Consider the following 17,391-nt stretch of genomic DNA (forward strand, 5'->3'; position numbering starts at 1 on the left):
CTTTCAGCAGAAAATAATAAGAGTAAAGTATATTAAAGCAGGTATAGTTCTCTAATGGAAACAAGAGCAACATATATCATACCTCATGTAACTTTCTCAATGGCTGGCGTATGCAAAACTTAGATTTTCTGTTTATAGAGTACAATTGGGAAAAATTATACTTTTTATCTCTTAAGTTAAAAAAAGATTACAAATAAAAAGTATTTGATCGCACACGTAGATGAAGAATTTTCTCAAAAGTTTAGTTGAAATGGCACTATTCCGATAAGAATGATATGATTTTAAAACAAAATGGCGACCATGTTTGAAATGCTATCAATCATTAATATTTATATGGGCTTATATGTGTATAGTTAGTGTGTTTTTATATGTGTTTATGTCTCTGTCAATTCATTAGGGTTAAAAATACGCTTCAACTTCAAGAATGTTAATTCTGGGCAAAAACGTTCTTCTCAGATGAAGATCCTTGCTGCTTAAATCGATTAACGAACAAAATTGTCGCTTTGTATGTGAAAGAAGTTCAAAGAGATACGCACAAGAAGCCCCTGAATTTGAAAAAGATCACTATATGGTGGGATTTATGACAAGTGGCACCTTGGGCTGTCCTTTTCAAAGATAGAATAGTTTCACTAAATGCATCACTTAAGTGGACTCACAGAAGTTGTGATTTAACTCCTTTAGATTACCTTTAGTAAAAGTGTTTGGATAAATGGTCTACAAGAATAAAACAAGAACACTTGAAGCGTTGAGCATAAATATCGAACGCTGCCGCCTGAGTATTGCACAAAGATATCGAAAACCGTGTTCAGTGGATTGGCTTGTGTGCGCTGAGTCGAGGTGGACAAATTAATGATGTTTTATTCAAATCATAATGTTATAAATTATACTTCAAAATAATATAAAAAGTTTTGGTTGTATCTGAAACGGTTTTTATTTTACTTCATTTCAGAATCATATTATACTTACTGGAAGAACCTATACATACATATAAATAATCTGTTAACATATCAAAAATTATTATCTTAAATTACGTTAAGTGCATATGATACATCATTTTATGCTTTTTGTTACCCAGAATTAAATTGCGTTCTTGCATTTTTATAGTAATCGATAACATTTGAATAAAATTTATATTTTTGTATCATTTCCTCGCATATTTTCAGTAAAAGGTTTGTACAGAAGAAGAAACACTAGTAAATTATTGAAGAACTGGTTCGAAATGAGAAATTTGCGAAAACTGGAAATTAAAAAATAAAAGCAAATCAGTGGAGAGAACATAGAATAGTTTCTAGATTTGCATTTTAAATCGCTCATTTACAGTTTGGTTGGATTAAGAGATTTTAATCCAATAACTTTTTTTTCTTTATACATTTCTTGGCTTTTAACATTAGAAACATCTTTAATGAAGTCTTTCAACATTTTATTACTTAACTTCATCACATTTGGTAGCGCTATTTTATGCTACTGCCCGCATTTCATTCATTTGCCTTGGAAAGTGTTACCTCTACGAGAAACATGTCTTTATCTCTCATGCGGCCTTCTGCGTAACCGTTGTCAGTTTTGCCATTCGGCATCTTTAATCTGCAGTTTAAAATTAATGTGTAATTCATTTACAGCTTGAGAGATTTAAATTCAATAAATACTCTTCTTGATCGTTTAAAATGCTATTATTTTTAATAACATTTATGACTGATGTAAATTAATGTTAATAGCATTATTATGTGTAATTTATTGTACACTGCATGATAATTTTTTCGAAGTTTTGAATCTTACTAGAATTTAAAAAAGAGTATTTCTATAGATGAGCACAAAATCGTTTGAATTTTTTATCACAGTAAAGTTATGTATATGACAATAATATACAATTTCTTAAAATCTGCCTTCAGTAACGTGTTTTCGTTAACTACTTCCGGAAGACTCTATATAAAAATTGATACGCCTACAACCTTAAGACCTTTTATATACGAGATCTGATTTCTACTTTTTTCTAAACCTGATCTTCCTATTTTGTCCATAAAAAAATGAACTAAAGGAACATATGTTTAAAAAACTCAAGTACGAGCAGTTGTTTAGTTGCAGACTAATAGCAGAAATTAATAGTATTGATTAAAATTTATTGTTTTATTGCTTAGCCGATTATGACGAAGCTCACTGTGGCTATTTAGTGAGATGCCTTCCTGAAGGTTTTCGAGGAAAACTGGCTGTTATTCACCTTACACATAGAACCAGCTACAAATATTTCTTTGTAGTCAGCCAACTTCCAAATATTCGATTTCAGTCAAACTGCCAGTGTTCAGTAGATTTATCATACAATTCTGAGAAAAATTATACAGCTCTGAATGAAATGAAAAATGAATAGGAAATTCAGACCAAACGTTTAAGACTGCAATAAAACAATGAGAAACTTAAGCACTCTATAAAAATATCTTTTAAATGTTTATTTTAGAGCAATAATAATAAAAAATAAAAATTCATAATCCAGTTTGCCGTTAACGTCTGTATAACCTATGTAACCTTTGTAAGTATTTGGCTGTGTTTAAAATATTTACACACCTATCAACCATGACATTAAGTTTCTTTTGCCTCATCTTGACTACAGAAATGATCTCAGTTAAAAAACCTTAAACGCTAAGATATTCACTTTTTTATCCCTTGTAAAAGCAAAAGGAAGACGTCATAATGCACGTAGCGTCTAAAAGGCTTAGATTTGTAGTATGATTACCAACTCATTAAATGAGTAGAATTTGTATTATAAATATTTTTGGCCGTTTCGTTTTCGGTCCTGAACGTTTTGCGCTATAGGCATTTCAATCCTTTTGTGAAAACGTAATTATACGTCTGGAATTTCTAGACATTAATATAAAAACCTGGTTAAAACAGTTTCTCTAAATTTATGCTTGAAAGACTCCGCGTCACCTTTAAAAGTATTCAGAAACTTTTATGGCGGAAACGATCACGATCAGAAACGAAACTGGCAAAAATATTTAGATACTACTCATTTCAGTGAGATGATAATCATGATAAAAATGCAGAGCCTTTTAGGAAATATGTATATGTGACGAAAATTATTTTCGATGGTGGATGACGCAGGTGCATGAAAACATATTTGCAATCTTGATTCGTTTAATACTTTTTATTTCTTGTTGTCAAAACATTCTTGAAGCGCCATAGCTACAAGTCTCCCCCTTCCCCCTATATTGACAGAATTACATATAGCGACAGATATAGTGGATGACATTTTAAAAGCACAGCAAACGGAGAAGAAAGTGTACTAGAATTATGGTTGTGATTTATTTTTATATATTGGTAAAAGCTTTAGCTTGCAGATTTTAGTATTGATATTGCCTGAAGGAATTTTATTGCGTTACGTAAGTATATGCGTCATTTGTTTTATAAAAGATTCACATGAAAAGAATTGCTTTTAAAATGAAACAATTCAAAGAGATTTATTATATGCGTTTGACTATATTTAGCGTACAAAAGGGAAATAGCTAAATAATAAAGGAAACGCAAGAAGCTTTCAGAAATTAAGGTTTTATTTCACACATTCGTTATTTTCCAAACATGAAAGCTATTTAAATTCAACCATGTTTTAAATTTTATTGCTAAAACTTAACTTAGAATAAAATTTTTATCTGTCAAGTTGGAATTTCTCAAGTAATTCTTTTTGGATTTATTACAGAAATAGCCATTTAATAAAAGCATTCATTACCATCTAAATAAAATTGAAAGAACAGACGTATAATTGATTGCAAAAACTGTTCAAAGCTTGCTCATTTTGTCTTTTAGCTTAAACTTTGAAGAGTGCGGTGTGGCTGAAAAACCCGGCAAATCAATATATCCTATTTTTACCTCCACAATATGGGACATTGCTGAAAAAAGCTACGTCAATAAACTGCAAGTAACTCACACTCGTCTGTTAACTTTAATATCAAACGTAATCTGTTAGGTTTCCAGAAAAATAGTGTTTCGTAGAAAGGGTTAGTAGTGATATGATTCTTTTGCCTTTAAGTTTCCATTTTTTGTTGATTCCGTTAAGGTTTCTCCCAAAGATCAACAAATTAGGTATCAGGCGTTGTTCAATTTAAAGATGAAATTGAGTCATTTTCAACAAATCAGTCTCGTTCTGTGATTGACCAAGACTTCAGTATAAGCTAACTCCTTAACAATATTTGGTAACTTGTAAATTGACTGTTGCCCTAGTAATCATGTACATTCCGTTGAATAACAATCCTGCCATTGGCCTTTTCTTCGCACAATTTTTAATCTTTTCAAAGAAGAAATCAAAGTTTAAAATGCTGATAATTCCAAATTTCCTTGAACTTTTTTCTTCCTCGTACGAAGTAACATATATACAAAGTAACAAATAAACACACACACACACACACACACATATATATATATATATATATATATATATACAATCTGTTACCTAGCTCAGTTTTGTTATTCTTATATGTTAGTAAATTGTGCATTTGTTTTGCTTTAAAAGTGATTGAATTATGTTGTTCTTATGTTCCGGTTAGGGTTTTTATGCCTTTAATTAATATGCATGCAACAGTTGTAGAACTATCAACAATTTAAAATTTGTTCAAGTGCTACTAAGCCTAACGATGCCGCCATTTGCTTACATTTGAAAATCTTAGTAGAATAGTGAATTAAGTCAGTTTCTATGCAAACGTCAGTGTTTTTTTGTCGAGTGGGCCCAAAATTGAACTCAGTTTCGTGCAACGAAAATTCTGTCTTTCTGCCCGCTGTCGGAATTGCTTGTTTTTGCTTACAAATTTTAAGTTTAATTGCATAAATTGTTTTTCAATGTATTTAATGTTTTATATTTTTCTGCATATTACAATTTTAATGAAAATGTTTTGAGTTTTTATGTATTTTTCCCTTGCCGCGAAACAAGAATTGAATTGATTGAATGAGAAATACATCTCTAATGAAATTCAAGATAATAATTTTAAACGAAATGTAGCAAAAATGTGCATAATTTAATAGGCCATAGAAGGAAGTCATGGGTGTCCACATCATATTTTTTAATAGTTTGAATACGCAGGGGGCTTCCTTAACTAGTTTCCTAGAGATATTAAGCAAGTTTTTTCCTATCCATATTACACAGAAGCATGGTTTTTGATATCAAGTGATTATAAAGTATCTGAAATCAGCATCAGTGATATTCATGATAACTCCAACCTTACTAATATAAAAATTGATCTTATGTGATGTCACTGACTCTTGTCTACTCAAAAGCAACTTCTTCCTTAATCGTTATTGTGTCTTGATTTCTTCTGCTTCTGTAAGTGACGTCAGAGCTGAGAACAGCCTAACTTTGTCAACTGACCTTGGATTAAGCGATGACTCATTGCAAAAGATTACAGATCAGAGTGAATGCGAATTTCATCCCCACTCTTGTTTGGGAACCAAGAAGTCTACAATAGGTAATGTACGCCTTGTTTCCATGACTCATTTTTTCCTTATTTTCCAATAGATGATGAACACCTAGCTTCCAAAACTCCTCGTTCCGTGTTTTCAAACAGATGATGAACACCTTATTTCACCTCCTTATTCTTCCTAATTTTTCTAATTCTCCTTGTCGTTCCTAATTTTTCTTATGATGTTACTTAATTTTCTTTTTGAGAAGTATATTTTACTCATTAGACCTAAAAAGAAGAGTTAATAAGGCATTAATTAACATACATTGTAAGACACCCTCAAAATTGTGAAGCATAACTTATAAACTTGCCTGAATAGCGCTCTGATACCCATCAGCACATTTTTGTGAGCATCTCCATGCACTACGTTACATTGTGAACCACATGCCATTATCATAGGCTGGCAGAGCTATAAATTATATATATTCTTTGAGAAAAGATCTCAAAGAACAATGAAAAAGTTAAGCAAGCTTTAGATATAGGCATTAATCTTATGAAAAAAATGAACATTTGTCTTGTCATACATTTTTCCTTTACAGTTTCTTAAAGTAAAAGTTACAATCATCCAAGTACTCCTAAACATCTTCTATAGCCTTGGAAAGCATTGCAATCTGCATGTTACTAAACATTTTCGCTATTAAAACGTATTGATTATAAGAGTTTAGGGTAAATATTGTATCGCCAGAGATATGAAATATTGCAAATTTGATCTTTGAGAAATGATTGCAAAACAACGAATTCTTTTTTAAATTGTAGAGAATTCTTTTGCAGCCTTTACGAAATTTCGAGAGAGGTTGCTTACACACTCCCACCACAAAACAGAACTAACTTGAGTTCTGTATCAAATAATCGGATTGGGTGGGGTTGCAGAAGCAGTATAGCTGATGAAAAATTTTCAATGCCTCGAAAACAAATACACAGTTTGAAGAAAGTCTATATAAGTATCCTAAAAATTCTAAAATTCTTGCAGGTTTAAAAACTCACGACTTTTATAACTACAAACTAAATAAAAATTTCTTTATAATCCCCTCTTCCATATTTGTATGATAGAAAGCCATCTATAGTTCAGTGTTTGACTATTTGGCAACAGTTAGTATCAAATACTAATTGCTGCCAAAATTCTCTCAAGCTTACTTTGTACCGAAAACAATAAGAACCTAGTTCATTCATTAAAACATAGCATCGCATGATTTCGTCTTGCTGAAATAGTATTTTACAAGTGACCTGAGGTGCAAAATATTTGTTTTATTATTATTAAACATATTTTGATTATGGATGCTATAATGCCAAGCTTCTGGAGTGAGAAACATAGTGATGATTTTCGCTGTTAAAACCTAAAGTACTCTATACTAATTCGGCTGAAGAACTTAAACGTTATAATTGTTGGAATTAATTTCCCATATTTTGCAATGTATTTTTTACAATGTTCTGGAAACTATTAGCTGGGTGAGTAGCTACTTTCAAATCTCTGTGACGATATGTTGGGAAACAATGAGGGCTTAACTCTATTATAACGGGGATGTAACAGCATGTCCTTCATGATTGCACGCACCAGACATTATATTTTTATTATGTGCGTGAAACCTAATCGCAACTTGGAAACTTGAATAAAAATTTGACGTTAATAGTATGTTTTGCGAGACAGTTCCTACTCACCTAACACTTTCACAGCGCCATATGCAACTTTTAATACTGAACTTGCGGAGCGATGTAAATAACGCTTGTTGATCGAAATATCCAATGTTACTTATAAGTCACAGGAATCATCGCGCAAAAAATTCAATAGTCTGTGTCATATGTGGATGCCTAGAGCAGTGGTCAAAATCTAGTGGCCCACATGTGCCCACAAAAGCAATTTATGCGGCACGCAAAAGCATTTTGATTATGTATTAATTGTTTATACAGTATTTATGCATTTAGATATAGTATAAATTCACTGAGCATTGGATTGTAGTATAGTGTTCATTATAGTAGAAAATCACTAGCATTCATTACAGTAGTCATTGCATTGCAAATGTAATTGAAAGCTAGAGTTGGTGCAAACATCTGTATTTTTTCTGCTCTTTCGAACAAAAATGTAATGCATAAAAGAAACAACATAGATAGCTATTACTTACTATCAAACTTTGTCCCACTTGAAACGTTTTTACTGAAAGAAAAATTTTATAATTTATTTATTTTTAGTTTACATTAAAAGTAAAATATTTAATGGCTTATTCAATGTATGGAATTTATTTCAATAAATGTCAGAACAAAAATTAAATATTGAGTTGTTAGCAATTTTGAATTACACAGCGTAACGAACAGATAATTCTTACAGGTATTTTCTTAAAGACAAAACACAGATGCTATAAATCTGAATTTTTGCTTTTGCATCATTATTATTACTACTGTGCAATAATAATGCAAATGTTTTGATGAATATTTGGTAAGTTGAAATTATCCTAAAGTTTAGTTTGATTTTGTTAACAAAATTTCAGCTCATCAGTTGCTTTCAGGTCCTGTATTCGGCCCACATGCATTTTCAGTTTCAGACCACTGATCTAGAAGCTGCTATAAAGACGAAAATGTGCAGGACAGAACATCTGAAACGAAAAGTTATTTGAATACGAGGTGCCTATATGGCATTAGTAATGTATTTTATTATTTATGCGAAACGGGAAAATATTAAGAAAATACTCTCCTACTAAGAAGACGAAAAATGTTATTTGGAAGGGAATACCGATTTTACATTCTTCGGTTAGTTATACTGTCATGTATTTTGTGAAAGCTTTTAATAATGCTCTAGTTTTTGTAAATGAAATATATTAATAATTTTTCATCATTTATGAAAGAGACATTATAATAAATTTACGTTTTATAAATGAACGAAGCTATGCTACACCGACTGAATAAAGTTACCTATCACTAATGATTTTGTCTGAAATGTGAAAAGAAAGTTTCTTTAACATCTGAAACATCATTCTCAGAAACCAAAAATTGTTGTTACTGAATCCACAGTAAGTAACAATTATAAATCACTGCTGTGGTAGAAAATATTTAAAAAGGACAAAACATAGTGCTGCTTAGTGGAAGATTAGTCACTTACTTTTCATGAAACAGTCGCTGGGTTTACAGTTAATGACTAAGGCAGGCTTATTGGGAGTTTAACTATACTTTAAATACCGAGACTCGCCCTTTTTAAATTTTCCGGCTTAAGAAGAGCAAAAAATGTAAAAGAAGTCAAACGAAACACTAATCCATCTTCTTTGAAGCTTTCTCTAGCTGTATGAATATATTTTCTCCTCGTTGCGTGTAGATTTTAATCAACCTGCTTCATCAAACATGATTTCAGGAATTTAATCCTTCAATTTATGTTACAGATAGAATCTCAGTTCGTGTATCGCTAATGATAAGTTTTGAAGGCAGAATAATCGATTTTACTTTTCGCATTTACAAACTGATTAAACGTTGTACAGAAGCCCTGATTCAGTGATCTAGGGGGGGCAACGGTTAACAAAAAAAAAAAAAAAAAAAAAAAAAGACACAGATATATCCTTATCGTTTTAACCAAGGAAGATAAAATTTTTTTGCCATAATTTTCTGCTGCGCAGAATTTAAAATTAAACGAAAAGTTTTTATAATATATATTAAAGGTGAGCTGGAGCGAAATAAAAATAATCGTAAAATTAATTACCTTAAATATTTAACTAAGAAACGGAGTTAATTTTAATATCAAGTTCATAATATACGTTTAGAATAAATTAATGCAGATGTTTGAAGAATTTATAGTTACTTTTAAATACAGAAAATTTTCAAAATCCCGTAAGAAAATATGAAAATGCCCTACTAAACACTTTTAAATAATTTAAATTATTACTAATGTCTAAAATATTTTATAGATATATACTTAATAGATAAAATAAGAAAAACATAAATTTTCTTTATTGAATCTTTATCGAACATTTTTTTAATTTGTTACAGAATTCTTCATTGAACATCTTCTTTATTGAATTAACGATCATAAATGCTTTCAAATGGGCTTTGAACAGACCACCGCATAAGCGATTGACCAGAACTGAAATTTTGCATACTATATATTAGGAGATTTAAGTTTGCCAATATGGGGGCTAAATGCGGTGGACGTTTTAATAACGTACTATATGGAATTAGAATTTTCAAAAAGAGGGTCTTTAAAGTAACTGCAACACCAAAATCTTGATGCAACCATTAACGTATTCGGTTTTGAATCAATCAAATACTTCAGAAACTGATGGCATTCTAGAATTAAAGAGTTAGCTCCTACTACAATCCTAAGCTTTCTGAAAACTTCTTTACATAACTTTCAAAGATAACTTTTATAAATTAATTTTTCTAAAAAATAACTAAATAGTAATTAAATATTTTTTTAAAATATTTTCCTTTCATTCACTCGGTACTAATCGAAATCCAAATAAAATGTATAGCCTCAAACAATCAACAATTTAGCAGTCATTATAAGAGCACTAATCTGGGTATTAGCAGCATTTTATGCTAAATTTAAATGTGTTATAAAATAGCTGAAAAGCTTAAAAAACAAAAAGTTGAATTTTGTTTTCGAAATTAAATTTTATTATTTGTAGCATGTAGAAAATATGTAAATAAACTTAATATAAAACGCATATATCTTACAAGGGAAAAATTATCTTTGATATATACTGCATCACAAATAAAACCAGAAGCTTAAAAATTTACATGAGATTATTGATTTCCTCCCTTTTTTCAGTAAAATTCATTTCAATTTCTGTTTGACGATAGATGTTACGCTTAAAAATTTAAAAGAAAATAAAGTCAAGCAAAGTGTCCTGTATAAAAAAATTCAGTATCACGAAAATTTATCTGTAGTTCATGCAGCAATTTTTCTCTTGAGTTTAAAGTGAAAATACATTGAAAAAGAGTAAGTTTAACAAATAAATTTAATTTAGATGCTCCTTTCATTTTGTGAATTAATTTTGGAGAAACAAATATTCTGCTGCTGAAAAGTTTTTTGCAAGATGTTTAATTTAGAAGAAGCAAATTTTGCTCTAAAGAAATTTAATTCTGAATTATATCTTTGCAGAGAAAGTCACACACAAAAAAAACTCTGAGACATAATAATAAGGACAAAAAGGCCTAAAAACTTGAAGTTGACTTTTTTTAATTTTTAAAATACTAAATATATAAAAAATTCATGTACATAAAAATATATAAATTTTATGATTGCTAAACAAACATTTTTTTCAAAAACTGTTTAGAAATTTAGATCCTTTCTTCATTTTATGGGAAGACGCATAAAATAACATACTGAGCGTAAAAATTCATATGCTTCAAAATATATTAATTTTAAGATTGATAAATAAACTTCTTTTGAAAAACTGTTGAGAAATTTTAAATCCCAAATTGTGTTATATAAAGAGAAAAAATAAATGTATTGAGTACTTTTTTTAAACTATTCTTCCTGGATCAACCAAGGGACAGGAAAAAATAAAAACTTTTAAGGCCCTGGATAGTATATTCTGTTATTATTTTAATTCGTTATTTCATGAATAACTAAAGTTATATTTTTATCTTTGCATTATATATTGTCTTCTGGCAAAATTGAACATTTGCAGTTTTAACTACCACATTTTATATATTAAAAAGATTAAAATAATTGTTTTCTGGAAAACATGCTATTTTAAGCTTACAGATAAAGATGAATAACACCATATTAATTTTAATTAGGCTTTAACGAGTCGTCTTTTTACTCATAAGAATAACTATCGGAATTCACGGCAATAATTACTACGAAACTTTCAGGGGTGAATTTGTATCGTCAATAGAATTTCTGAAGTAGGAAACACGAAAAATGGGCTATGCCGTTTCCGAAAATGAACATGAACCTCTGGAAGACGCACCGAGTGTGCTACCTTTACCCCAGAAAGAAGGGAGAAAATACCTTATATAAGCTTTAGAAAGGGCGATTTAAAGGGCGACCCCTTTTTAAAGGGAACCAATCGCCAAATGCTCTCGGTGAAGAAGCATCATTAACCACTTTTTAGTTCGGGCGCCACTGTAGAGTCATTAGGTTACTTTGAAACAAGAGACGTAACAAATGTCCAGTGCCCTTGACAGGACTCGAACCTGGTCTCTCGAATACGAGCCGAGTGTGCTACTGTTACACCACGAAAGGAGGAAGAGAACATCTTATAATGTATACCATGTGAACCAAACCCTAGATCTAAAGTGTTTTATGCTGCGGTCATTCGCAGTCCTCAGGACGGAGCGTATAAAATAGCATTCGTTCTGGCCATATTTGTAGCCACAGATTGCAGACATCTGATTTGTAAGGGTCAAGGTTGTTGTGCCTTAAGGCGCATTATTGGCAGGTAGCATGCGCATTGCATATAATGTGGCATGCTTGAGTAATGTGATGCAGAACATGGTTCTTATAAGTTTCAGAAAGTAGTATCATACCTTCTAGCAAATGAAATATTATATTATGCACAATTAATAAACACCAGAAATATTATACATATATAATATTATATTGTGCGCAATTATTGGAAATATTAGATATTGGAAATATATTATGCACAATTAGCGAAAAATAGCTGGTAATGCTCATTTTGTAGTAGTGACAAACGTATGCAAACGTATCCAACACAACACTCGGTTTCAGCGTACACTGATTACCCTGCTAAAAATGCCCCCGTAGAAACCCATAAATTGTATTTATGGGGAATTGGCCTACCAGTACCGTACAGCTGTACGGCTACCCGTAGGCCAATTCCCCATAAACACCCACAGACAGAAACTGTACGTGTACCCGTAGGCCAAATCCCCGTAAAAACCCATAAAAAGAAACCCGTACAGTTGTACGGGTACCCGTAGCGTAAGCCAAATACCTGTAAAAACCCATAAACAGAAACCCGTATAACTGTACGGGTATCCATAGGCCAAATACCCGTAAAAACCTATAAACAGAAACCCGTATGACTGTGAAGATACGAGTAGGCCAAATTTCTACAGAAAACTGTAGAAGTGTAGGCACCATAAACGAAATTCTAGTAAAAACCCATAGACAGAAATCAGAACTTTATGCATTACTATAGGCCAAATCTCCATTAAAAAAATGAATATTCCGCAGGTTTATGCCTCGTAAAAACCAGTAGACAAAAGCACGTACGCCTATTAGCACGTACCAAATCTCTGTAAAAACCAGTACACAGAAATCCACAGACCAATAAAGGTACCTCTTGGAAAAATCGCTAAAAACCCATAAACAAAGCCAACATAATTATACCATAAGGGAGTATCCATGCACAGAATCGCTATAAAAAACAATGCACAAAAACAGAACTGTAGATCAAATTTCCATAAAAACATATTGTAGAGTAATTTTAAATAAAATTCAATGCGAATAAATTTAATAAAATTTGTAAAATATCTAGAAGTTTACAAGCCCCTGTCCTTCTCAATGCATGTCAATATCTATAAACATGTTACAAAATATTTGTATAAATTCTCTTTACAAAATTTTAAACTCCCTTTATATAATTTTGAAAATAAAATGTGGAAAGTGCAGAATCACCCACTGCTTGGCGCGTTTTTAAGATTTGCACTAACTCGGTACCCATGTATACATCGAACTATTTTCACTTAAAATGTCAAAGAAAATTGACAAAAATCCAATTCTTCTTACTCTTGTAAAAAGCGCCAAACAAATAAGTGGGCGATTCTGCACTTTAGCCATCTGTTGCCATTCGCAAAAAGGTAAAATATTTATCTTTCAATTTTAATTAACAAACACTTTTCTACGAAAGCGATGTGTCGCCACAGTCGGAAATAAAATTTTATCTTCCATGTGCAGCGTGTTGCCATTCAGTAAATCCTAAGATACTTTAAATTTAATCTCGAAGGTTATTGAGTAATAAACTAAGAGATTTAAAAGCAATAAACACAGAATATTTTTTTTTACTTTTTAATGTGATTTAAACAAACAGGCATCAAAATCAAAACACACAAAACGTTAAAAAAAGACCCTTTGGTCGTAATATACAATCTGAAAATTTTCAGATTTTTTTTTAATATGTGCTATTTTCATTGTAGCTGAACAAAAGTAAATTAGTTCACTCTTTTGAAAGTAATTATATAATAAGAAAAACAGATTTTAATAAGTTGGGAAGCTAAAGAAATATGCTTAACAATGACTCATTTCAGTCTCTCATTAAATTTGATGATAAGTTACCTCTAACATTACAGCAAGGTAAAAATTATACAAAATTGAAAGAATTAAATTTCGAATACTGTGTCAAAGATTTGCTTAAATGGAGAGATGTCATATTAGAAAATATTTGAATTCGAAATATTTAATTTTAATATAATCTAATACATTAAGTCTTTAAAGTAAAAGTTTCTTACATTAGAGTTTAGGATTCAGATAATTAGTGATATGATATGATAGTTTTATAATTTCGTGACTGTTTTCCATTTAGTTATTTTCAAAAGTAGTTGTATTGCTTTTGAAACTAAAATACAATATTCGTTTTGAAATAGGAAATTTAATTGTAAACCTCTTATTCTAAAAGTTAATGTTCATTTCGTATTTCGATTATAATTTTAATATCTCCTTTTCGTGATTTAACTACATTAATATTTCTAGAAATTACTTTTGCAGTAGGTTTTCGATTTCACTACAGTTTTTAAAATTAAATATTACAGTTCTAATTAAAGTTCCCCCTTTGTTGCAATTAAAATTTATCTTTTCGGAAATAAATCTCATTTTAGATCTGTTTTACTAATTTATTTTTTACACTTTTCTTTCATTTTCTATTATATAACACCATATGTTGTCTTATCGGTAGATTTTTTAAATTAAAAGTATGTGCCGGAGAAACTTCTTATTCGTCTTTTGGATATTCGTTTGCAGTTTTAGGGCATGAAAGTTTCAAGAATGCTTCTGATTGTTTTCGGATTTCAAGGATTCTGAAAAGAGAAAATTTAAATAAAATCTGCTTGTCTGTTCTAAATGTTATGTTTAATACTTTTACAATACAATTTAGTTTAATTAATCTTCTGCACAAACTTACTTCTTGGTACGAAGTAAAGGAAGTATTGTAATCGCGAAAAATTTCAGGTATTGTATTTCAAAGAAATTATTCATTTTGACTGCTGTCGATTCCATTTAAACGATGTTTTTGCATTATATCTGTACGTAAGGACAAAATAAAGGACTCTTTTCCCCAAAGTGGAGTGGGCAATGGATTTCAAATGGATTCAGAATAGAAATTTTTCGTGACGTATGAACGTACGTGCTTACGTTCGTACGTTAGTATGTATCTCACATAACTCCAAAACGAGTAACCACAGAACCTTGCAATTTTGTATATGGGACTGCTATAACACGTAAATGTGCATCTCCCTTTTTGGTTACAATAGGCCGCACCCAGAGTATATAAATATATGCATATATACACACACTCTGTTACCCGGCTCGATGAGCTAAGTTTTTTATTCTTATATGCTGGAAATTGCGATTTTTTTTTTTTGCTTTAAAAGTGAATGAATTATATTAATTAATCTGCATTTAATTAATCTGCATGCAGCAGTAAAAGAATTATCAACAGTACAAGAGTTGTTTAAGTTCCGCTAAGCCTAATGACGTCGCCATTATTTTACATTTGAGACTTAGTAACACAGTGAATTAAGTTAGTTTCTGCACCAACTTCAGCGTCTTTTTTCCGAGTGGAGCCAAAAGTTTTGTGCACGGAAAAATCTGTCTTTTTTCTTATTTTAATTAATTTAAAATCTAATTTTAATTGTATAAATTGTTTTTTTTAACAGTTTTTAACTCTATTTGGTGGTTTAGGTTTTTTCTGTATGTTACAATGTTTAATGAAGATATTTTGAGGTTTTATGTATTTGATCCTTGCCGCGAAATGAGAACTGAATTGATTAAACGAGAAATATATATCTAATGAAATTCGGAGAAACAATTTTAAGTCAAATGAAGTAACAATGCGTGTAATTTAATAGACCGTACATGGAAGTCACGTAGTGTCTACATCAGATTTTTTATTTTAAGATTTAAAAAATTATATGCATAAAACTCTGAATATTTTTAACAAAAGGTTATTCTAAATATCATGAACTTATATTACTTTTGCCATATGTAATTGAACCTGACTATAGCTAGACGATATTTCTACTTTTCTGAAAGTATTATTTGACTAAAAATAAATATTTAATACATTATAAATTTTAACAGTTTGAATACTAATAAATAGATTTCTCATTTTCAGAATTTAAAGTTCGACCTAATACCAAATCCTCAAATTTCAATGTTACATTGCTCTAATTAAGCTAATTTCTTCAGCAATTAAAGCCCACCAGCGGCCGAGCGGTAAAGTCGCTGAACAGTAGTAGTTCGGTCTGAGGTTCGAATCCCGCGAACGGGGCTGGCTGCATGGGTGTTTTCGTGGTTTTCCCCATGTGTAACGTGTATATGAGCCAGTTTCCTTTAGAAAGACCTCCACGAAGGCATCCCTCCCCTTAGGCAGATAGCCCTAGAGGCTTTGCCGTAATTAAATCTTCAAAATATCACACCTTTTGTAATTATGTCAAAACGTTTACTATAAAAATACGTGTGATTATATCTCCATTTTCCTTAACGAAAAATCATTTTGTTATTTGAAAACTGGTTTATAATAATATACCTGAGAATTATAATTTATATTTACCTTTAAAGAAAGTTAGAATTATTTCAAATACAGAAAGGAATTATATTGCTACCAGCTTCCGTTTTCATACAATTTAAAATAATGTTATGCAAGAGATTTAAAAGCTTAAGAAGAAATGAAACTTTGTTAATTATGTCTTCCAGGCATATTATTATTGACTGTATTCCGAATGTTGGATTCGCTCTGCTTTATTCAGTCTGTAATGATTAAACTAATATTTCGTAATTAAAATTTATATTTCATTTCGTTTATTTTATGATCCTAGATAAAACCTTGGAGGATAAGCTGCAGCTTATTTTTGTACAATTAAAATAAAAAATGTAAAATTTGTAAAATTTGAATTTTTTGTACGAATTTAATTTTTCAAAAACAGAGTTTTAATTTGCATCAATATTCCGAAAATAAGAGAAACGACGTTTGTATTGTTCATGTACAACAATCATATTCCTCTAAAGAAGAAAATAATGAATGTTTGGATGAAAGTTGATTAGTTGGCTAGTTAATTATGGAAAAGCACTCGACGTCTATTTTCCCAATTGATGCAATGCTCTCGTAGAGATCTTTCTGAGGGTATCTCATTGAAGTAGAATAATTAGTAGAAATTTATTTAAATGAGATGCTAGATATCGTTGAGCAGAATAATTCAAAATAGTACAGGAAAAAGCGTACTAATATTTTATTTTATTAAGTATTTACCATTTTCTTTTATTTATTATTGCGAAAGCTACATCCTACGAATTTATATATTGAAATATTATGGCACGGTTATTTGTATTAAACTGAAGAATTCTTAATATGGCATCTGGAAGAAATTATATTTATCGTACGAAATGTTTACGTAATAATATTCATATTTTGATTTGAAATTGGTTAAGAGCTCAGAAGAAATGTTCCTGCTATAATGGTAATTGTGCAAGCCTAAATCGTTTACAATTTAGACATTTTCAAGCTGATCTCGCGTACCAGAACATAAACATTGGTCCTTTGACATGAATGCAAATCCTAGCGAACGAGCGGGCTGTACAGAAGTTCTCATGGTGTTCACCTGAGTTGCTTGAGAATTGGAAAGCCCTCGATCGCTTTGCAGTAATCCAATCCAAATTTATCTTACTTTTACTTTTTGATTTCTTTGATTTTCTTAGTTAAATGGGAAGATTTGAGAGAGCAGAAAGGAGTAAAACTTTTCCTCGCTGTAAAAAATTAATTATCTGACATCCAACGTAAGTTGATTTCTTTCAGTC

General features: G+C 30.7%; 1 protein-coding gene and 1 long non-coding RNA gene across 3 annotated transcripts in view; one reads left to right on the top strand and one right to left on the bottom strand.

Annotated features, from left to right (window-relative positions):
• The window catches only part of LOC118188680 (CD166 antigen homolog), a 622,864-nt gene that overhangs the window by 277,914 nt on the left and 327,559 nt on the right, over window positions 1-17,391 (bottom strand). The gene's annotated exons all lie outside the window — the stretch shown is intronic.
• Window positions 3,234-17,391, top strand: part of LOC146996744 (uncharacterized) — a 68,713-nt gene continuing 54,555 nt past the window's right edge. Inside the window, exon 1 of the long non-coding RNA XR_015041638.1 lies at window positions 3,234-3,368. This is a non-coding gene — a long non-coding RNA (uncharacterized LOC146996744). The remainder of the gene's footprint in view (window positions 3,369-17,391) is intronic.

The sequence above is a fragment of the Stegodyphus dumicola genome, chromosome 6 (genome assembly GCF_044657685.1).
Source record: "Stegodyphus dumicola isolate Sdum_Otavi_A_Nest chromosome 6, ASM4465768v1".
In the NCBI taxonomy this organism is placed as follows: Eukaryota; Metazoa; Arthropoda; class Arachnida; order Araneae; family Eresidae; genus Stegodyphus; species Stegodyphus dumicola.